The sequence below is a fragment of the Cryptomeria japonica genome, chromosome 2 (assembly GCF_030272615.1).
Source record: "Cryptomeria japonica chromosome 2, Sugi_1.0, whole genome shotgun sequence".
In the NCBI taxonomy this organism is placed as follows: domain Eukaryota; kingdom Viridiplantae; phylum Streptophyta; class Pinopsida; order Cupressales; family Cupressaceae; genus Cryptomeria; species Cryptomeria japonica.
This window is the reverse complement of record NC_081406.1, coordinates 244,916,365-244,925,567: the sequence shown is the minus strand read 5'-3', so window position 1 is coordinate 244,925,567 and position 9,203 is coordinate 244,916,365.

Genomic DNA, 9,203 nt, shown 5'->3' with positions numbered 1-9,203 from the left:
TTTTAATACTCATATGATCTAGGCTTCATTACTATACAGTACCACATCCGAACCCTTGAATTACTTTGCATTAGCTTCACATGTCGTATATTACCTTAGACTTGAATCATGCATCATTTACCCAATTATTCTATCCTTTATATATCAAATGGATCTACGATATCCTCTATTAGGCCGGCCTATAAAAGATGTAGCATGTATGTGCACTATAGGACCCAAATGATCTATAAAAAAATGCAGAAGGCAAAAGAGACTTGCAAAGATTCACACCATGTTGACACACCTTCCAATATATCCAAAAGGGTTCTACACTCACCACACGTGACCACTCAAACCAGGACACATAAGTCAGCTTCACAAGATAAAGCATTTTACTCATACCAATCTATTTTACTCAAACTTTTAATCCAGACCAAAAAATAAGACTTGCAGATCCCATCAGAAAAAATATATAAAGTGCTAGGGAATATAGATCAATGATGCACAACACCTTTTTAGTACTTGCAAGTTAGGGAATGCAACACATTCCTTTGCAAAGTCCTCTAACTACATTATCCCTAAATACAAACCCAAATAATTCTTACAGTAGAAAATTTGTCCACTTAAAAAATAAAATATCAAGAGATCAATCTTCCAAAATTGTTCCTCTCCAATCCACATATCTATCTGATACCTGTCTAATACAACCAAAAACATCAGACAAAGATATTGTTCGCTGGAACAGTCACCTAAAGCAATTGTATAGTTTTCAAACCAAGCAAAAGGTCATGAATCCTTCAAAAACACAACATACAATCAATATTTTCCATCAAGAACACCTTTAGAAATTTTCCATTCATCCGCACAACTTTTATACATAATTACACCATTTCACATAACTAAACCAAAATGACAAGACAAACTATTCACTGGAACAATTAGAAACTGAGATACCCCTTCAACCTTTACAGGCAAAAACATCTTGTAATTACATTCCACACATCTGCATCAACTCTATAGTCATTTGTCACAATCAAAACAGAGAACCTTCTGTGCCATCTCGTTGGTTCTCCACAAGCAAATATATACACACACTTATCTAAAATACACCTTCCTCATTCCAGAGAAAGACAAAATATCCACATAGTATTGAAAACACCTTATTTCATTATCATAGATATTTACCAGCATACTACATATAATCTGCAATACATTCATACACCTTTTTACTATATCTGGATCATCCAAACTTCAGAACCAATTACCAAAAATATAAAATTCTCATCAACTTCAATTGTATATCCTATTAATTTCTTACATATCCAACCACTATATCAAAACTCAATCGAATCACTTTCAAACCAACATTTGGACCACCAACAAGTTTGACATAAATGACAACATAAACTTATATGTGCAACAATCTCCCCCTTTGTAATTGACGGCAACATTGCACATTTAAAACAATACTTCTCCCTCTTTGACATCAATGACAAAGGGAAATTATACTTGCCATATTATCTATATACATCTATAACTCCCCCTACTAATAATAATCCCTTACAATAGAGATCTCAAAATATAAAATATTAGTTTGTATAGATGTATCTTCAAAATCAAGCCATCCAACAGTTGTCCATAAAACCAATATACTTTATGTCCTTTTGCTAGGCCAAATATCCTTGTATTGTTTCTTAAGTCCCATAGGAGAAGAATCCCATGAACGAATAGTGGCAAAAAGAATTCTACTATGAAACTCACATTGAAGATACAAATCTACTACATAAAAAAAATATCAAAATCTTGCACACTCTGGTTTACCTTTTCAACATCTAAAAGTAACTTGATAAAAGAGAAAACCCATAACTCCACTACATATTTAAGACAACAAAACTATCTCTTGCATTTATCTCTCTGATTGGAATAAGAAAACCAGATCCCCAAAGCTCCAGAAGAGAACAACAAACCAAACAAGTTATCAACCAGCTTCATAACTATCCATATCCTCAACAAAAATCCTATGCAAATCCTGACAGTAATCAGAGGAAAGATGCTCCCAACCCTCAACTTTCCAATCATCACCATGTTCCGAAGCCCACTTAGCCAAACAATCATATTCTCTATTCCATTCATGAGGAATGTGGATGAAAGACACCTTCTCCATCATAGCACTAATTTGCAAAATCTGGTGAACAATCCTTGCTAGCTGCCAATTAATCCCACTCACCTTCTGCTCAATCAATAGATTAACAATAATCTGCAACTTCGATTTGCGGATAACCTTACGCCACTCCAACTCATATGCATGTTCAAAGGCATAGAGAATTGCTAATCCCTCCATAAAATTATTAGCCCGTTGCCCTTTATACACTAAAAAAAGAAAACCACATCCCCCAAACGGTTCCTACCAACACCTCCAATCCCAACAGGACCCAAATTACCACGAGAGGAGCCATCAATGTTAATCTTAATGCAGTCATCCTAACGGGGAAACCATCTTCCCACCCTTTGAACCTTCTTCCTAACACGTCTACCTCTCCTGACAAAGGCAGAGATAGGAGACATCTCCTGCAAACCCAACCTACTCACAATTTCAGCCTCTCCTCTATCTAGAGGAAAATTCACCTCACATTTAGCTTCCACAATCTATTAGATCATCCCAATTATTCTATTCCACACTTGCTGAACTATCGGTCTGATTTCTTGAAAGATCCTCCTATTTCTCTCTAGCTAGATCTGCCAAAGTATGAAAATGGGCCCAATATGCCACACAATCTGAAGAAAAGATGACGAAATAGGAGGCCTACCCAAACTACTCCAAAACTCCACTAGAGAATCCGTGTGAACACAAGGATGTTTCCACATGCCCCACCAGTAATGCAAGATCTGCATCAAGAAATGGCATCTAAAGAACAGGTTTGAAGAATCCTCCTCCCCATTACCACGCAAAATACAGATGGAAGGACCATGGAACCCACACTTGCAAATATTGTCCCAGGTTAGACATCTATTTAAGCCAAAGTCCAAGCAAAATAGTTACACTTCAGCCAAGAGAATTTGTTCCAAGCATATTTCCACCATTGCACTTCCCTCCCCTCCAATCTATAGGACAACTCCCGGTACCCATTGGCAATAGTAAAAACACCCTTAGGATTCGGGGACCAAGCAAGTCTATCCCTATCCTGAAGGGAACTACAGTGTCTACTAGCCACAATTCCATGAAGCTCAGCGTAGTCTTCGTCCATACCAACAACCGACCATTCATTAGGCATCTTCCACAACACCATCTCTAAATGCCCACACCTATAAACAAACTTAAAGTCGCTCACTCTAGACCACCCTGCCTCAAGGAACCTCTGGCAAAGGTTCACTAAATTAGGAAACTGATCAATAATGGGAGGGTAGCCATCCTAAGAATCGAACCAAAATAGCACCTCTTGCCCCCTCTTACAGATCCAAAATAGTCTTTCTTTTATCAGGGCAACCCCTTTCTTAAGAGTACTCCAAATCATAGAGCCTTTTCCCACAATCGGCTATCTTGGGATTTCCTCCTTTGGAATCCTCTGCAAATACTTGTAAGACAAAATCCTAGCCCAGCCTTGATCCTATTCAACACACCACCTCCAGTATAATTTTGCCACCAAAGTATCCCCAAATAAAGTAGTCTGCCTTAAGCCAAGCCCACCCAACCGTTTCGGGTTGCACACCTAGTCTCATTTTACAAGACTCCATTTAGAGGAGGATAGGTTGCCTGCCCATAATAATTGCCTTGCCAAAGAATCCAATTCCTTCACAAACTACTTTGGGGCAAATTGGAGCATACACCTATAAATCGGAAGAGCATGAACCACCGACTGGATTAGTTGAACCCGCCTAGCAAAGGATAACCATATGCACATCCAATGTTCAACCTTCATGTGAAATTTGTCTAGAATACCCTGCCAAGAGTCCTTGGGAGGGTTACCAGCAGAGATAGGAATACCAGGTAAGTCAAAGGAAGAGAACCGACCTAGAAACTCAAGATATGAGCAATGATCAATTGAATAGCTCCAAGTGTGTTGAAGAAGAAAATGGAAGATTTACCCTCATTGATCAACTGGTCAAAAGAAGCAAGATAAACATCCAAGACTTTACATAGATTTATAGCTTCTCTTATCCTATCAAGTCCCATTAGGGTCGTATCATCCACAAACTACAAATGAGACTGAGGAGGTATGTCATTACCCCAACTCCAACCATGAATAATACCCATTCCCAAATTATACTTTATCAATCTCCCCAGACCCTCAGCCAAAAGAATAAATAAGTACGGGGAGAGAGGGTCCCCTTGATGAAGATCCCTGGACACGCCAAACAACTTGGTATGATCTCCATTAATTAGTACAGAGAATGAGATAGACGAAACACAACTCATTACCTATTAGATCCATTCATCAGCAAAACCAAAGGCCGTAATAATCTTTTGGAGAAAGGACCAACAAACTCTATCATAATCCTTTCCCCTATCCATTTTGATAAACATAGCTTTTTCTTTGGAAGCTTTCATAGAATGAATGGTATCAGTAGCAATGACCACTTCATCCAAGATTTGACAACCCTCCACAAAACCACTATGCTCCTCAGAAATGATACCCCCAAGCCATTTCTTCAACCTTTCCGCTATTAGCTTAGAAATAATCTTATAAATCACACTACAGAGAGATATAGGGTAGAACTAGCCTAACCGATCAGCCCCATCACACTTGGAGATGAGAGCAATGAAAGTCGCATTCAAAGCTCGAAGCATTTTCTTATTCCTCTAGGACTCTTGGACCACCTCCAATAAGTCCAATTCGATAATATCCCAAAATTATTGATAGAACTCAATCGGAAACCCACCCGGTCCAGGAGCTTTCCCCTTCTTCATATGGAAAACAATCCTCTCAAGTTCATCCAACAAAATAGGACCCATAAGCTTCTCATTCATCTCCCTAGTAACTAGAGAAGGAATGCAAGCAAGAACCTAGTTTTCCTCCTCTGATTCACTCTGAGAATTCTCACTACAAAGGGATTGGAAATACCTCTTAGACTCCTTAGAAATCTCATGCAAGGATAAACACTACTCACCTCTATCATTAACTAGAATAGGGATGGAGTTGTCATATCTTCTTTCTTTCACTGAATTGAAGAAGAATGAAATATTCTTATCCCCCGCTTGAAGCCAATCAATTCGAGCTCTCTATTTCCAGTAGATTTCCTCCCTAAGCTCCCACTCCTCTAAAACCTTGACTGCCCTGCCTTCCTCCCTAAGAAGGGCTTCTGACATTCCATGCTCTCTTATCTCTCTAGTAATGCCATTAAATTCTAATTAAGAAGTTGTCTTGGTATAAAAAAAATTACCAAAACACTGACAATTCCACCGTTTAAACTAAAACTTAACAAATTGCAGCTGCTTGGCAAAAGTGTAAATAGCAATGCCAAAGGATGGCCTCCCTTTCTTCCACCACTTTGCAACATGATCCTGTAAAGAAGAGTCTCACAACCACATAAGATGGAATTTGAATAAAGGATCATGAGCAATCCGATCAGAAGAAGACACTAATTTGATGGGCTAGTGGTCCGAACCTCTCCAATCTAAAATCTCAGAGCATGTGGACCACCCCCCACCAACCTAAAAACTAGAAACCAGAAAGTGATCCAGCCTCTCCGCAATCCAATGCTCCCCTATCCTCCTATTATTCCAAGTAAAAAAACCATAAGTGGGCTTGATGTCAACAAGATTCAAGGTTGATATACTATCCTGAAGAAGGAAGCAAGAAGGCTCCAACTGCATAACACCACCCTTGTTCTCACTCCACTCTCAGATGGCATTGAAATATCCCACCATAATCCATGGATGGAAAGGAAAAAATCCATGCATAAAAGTAATATGAGACCACAATTTATTCTTACCATGAAGATTATTGGGGGCATAAATGTTAGTAAGCAAGATATACTCCCCAGTCTCAAGACTAGAAGCAACCCCAGATAAAGATGATTTGGAAGAAGCCCGCCATATAGGATGAATCCTCAAGGGGTTCCAAAGAGACGTCACACCTCCAGAGGAGCCGTATGCCTCAATACAATGACATTCGCCTCTCACTCGTAGCTTTGGCACTAGACCCAACATACTTTCCATTGATAATTGTTTCCTGCAAGAAAATGATATGAGGTGAATGACTCCTTATCAATTCCCAAACAACTTTTTGTCTAGGGCCATTGTTCAAGCCCCCAACATTCCATGATAGCACAATCATTTCAAGGGATTAGAAAAATGAGAATCCAGAGTCTTTACTGACCTAGACTCAACCAAATTCTCACCCATCAATTTGATCTTATCCAAGTCCTTCTTTCTGCCAGCCTTCGAAATCTTCTCTGTTGCTCCTTTTTTAATGTCTTTCTGAAGAAGACCTAGATGTGAAGAGATCTTATTACTTTTAACCCCAGCAAAGTCCAATTTTTGTGCTGTAGGAGAAACATCCCCACCAACCATCTTCACTTCAACACAAGAAATGGGTCCCTCCTGAGCCACTGCCTGTTGATCCATATCCATTTGTTGACTCTAAACCACCCGCCGAACCTACATAGTATCCAAGTTCACACTATCAGGAACCAACCCCGGATCCACCTTCTGTTGGCTAAGATCATCCAAGGCTTCAAATCTATTAAAGGTATCCTCCTCCTGTCTCTCCTTCAAATACCTCTTTTGACCCCAATTCCTTTTCTTTGTCTTAACTAGGACAAAACCATCAGCACCCACAACCTCACCAGACATGGATGCTTTTCCTTTATCAGCCCCATAAAGGTTATAGGAAGGTTGTTGAGGTTGATGCTCAATCGATTTAGACCTAGGGCACTTGTGCTACAAATGACCATACTCATGACATAGACGACATCGAAATGGTAGTCTCATAATCCAACTGTTGGACCCAAGAATAAGAGCCCACACACATATCTATAGAATCAGGCCAAGGCTTACTAAGATCAATTTCAACATAGATATGAGAGAAATTCATTACCTTTCTCCCCAAGGTTTGCATTGAAGATCCAACAGGCTTCCCAAGCAATGAAGTGAGCATCCACAACACATCCTCCCGACAGCATTCCACTAGAAAATGAGGTCAAACCCACATTGGGACCCAATTCGGGAGTTCCTCTGAAGGGTTAAATCTCGCATGCCAAGGTTTGATGAACAAACCCACTTGGTTATAAAAATATGGGCCTCCTCCAAAGACCCTATTGCGGTCATCCATGCAATTAAAAGCAACCATGAAATAATTGTTAGCCAACAACATAATATCCATTTCCTCTTCCGATGCCCAGGTCCTCTGAGCCCAGTTCTCCAAAAACTGTAGAGAAACCCTCATCCCCAAAAACTTGCAATATAACGAGTGATTTGAAAATTATTCAACATCTTCAGCTATCATCTCCGGAGGAATTACCAATTTCGGCCTCTCACTGCATCTCTCGAGACAGCCATTAGTCTTTGTAATCCAAGAGCCATTAGGCATACCAACACTACCAAAGCCCGAATCTGAAACAAAAAGATTATTATCCAAAGTCTTGATACCTTGGGATGGGGATTTTGAACCCAACACAACACAAAAATCCATGTCAGTTGATGCCCCCGAGGCATCTCCTCCAGTACTAGACATCACACCACACAGTAAAATCACACCCCAAAGGGAGATGAATGAGGAATCCACACACCTCTGCTAATAACCGAACACCCACCCCTTGTGAGAACCACCAAAGGGCAAAACAGACCAAAGCCCCCTCACCCCATAGGCTATCCATGAAACAACAGGAAAACCTGAGCCCCTGTCGCGCTTAGCACAAACCCTCCACCCACAGATCACCACACCACCACCGCCACCAGCCACCCAGAAGACAAATCCTCCCCTCCTTGCAAGAAAACCTTATGCCCTTCCCCCGAGCATAGGCAAACAGAAACCGCCCATGAGCTAAGGCATTGATGCTCTAGCACGAACCCTGCAACCGCCCTTCATGCTCGACGCCATCTTCAGGTTTTCTGGTCTATTCTTATTTTGTTGAAACTCTTGTGTTTTCATGCCAAAATATTTCAATTAATTGTCTTAATGCATCAACAACAACCATTTCCTTTTGTAGAAGTCTACCCGAAAATGCCCAAAGAGAATTATTGTTAGGATCCTCAATTTTGTCATGCCTCCCTAAGGCATGGTGTAGTGTTGTTCTACTTATCCTTAATGACTTGTTTTGCTTAAACGAAACTTTTTAGTTTGCTTGCTCATTATGGTTGACGTAAGAACACATCGAGTAACATTTTCATCTTTAGAGCATGATGTTGAACCAATTGCTTGATACACATCAAATAGATTTCTTACTATTGTTTTTACACTATTATTTTCAGATGATCTTAAACCAATAATTTTCATTTTCTCTCTAAAATTCATATTTCTTATCATTTCAACAATTAATTGGCATCTTGCGGTTTGATTTAATCTCTCAAAACATTTTTGCATACTTTATTAGCCATTCTTCGACAAGTGCATTGACAAATTTTATCGGACATTGGCTTCAAAATATTTTCATTAATGTCAATTATATACTTTGGTTTTCTACGAATAATTCTAGAAGGTGTTAATATTGGTGCATGTTCTTGGCTTGAATTAAGTACATTTGTTTGATCATTGATTATCACTTGTTCTTGGTTTGCATTTGATTCATTCGATCCATGTAATTGAGTTGGTGTAGATGGTGTACCTTCTCCTCCCAATTTTCTCATTTCGCGTAGTCTTTTCATGTGCTTCCTCTACCTTTCCTTTTCTACCTCTTGTGATTCAATGGTTCCTCAATTTTTCCTTCCCATCGTGAATATGAATTGTTCTAAATAACATCATATATGTTTTTAAATATTATACTAATTAAACAAACAAAACATTTCTTAAAAAAATGAAAAATATTGAATTTGACAATGAAAAGCATAAATGAAACAAAAAAACATTAAAAAATCAAACTAGTTATGCATTTCAATAATTTGAAATGATATAAAACAAAAGGCATCATACACTATTTGAGAATGTTGCAGGTGAGGACACAGATATAGTGGGTCCTTCACTAGAAATTTTGTTTTTTTGGTTGTTATGAAACCACCTATAGTGACAATAATCTATTCGCATTTTTAACATTAAAAAATCGTAAGGGGTATTGACACTATAGACAAA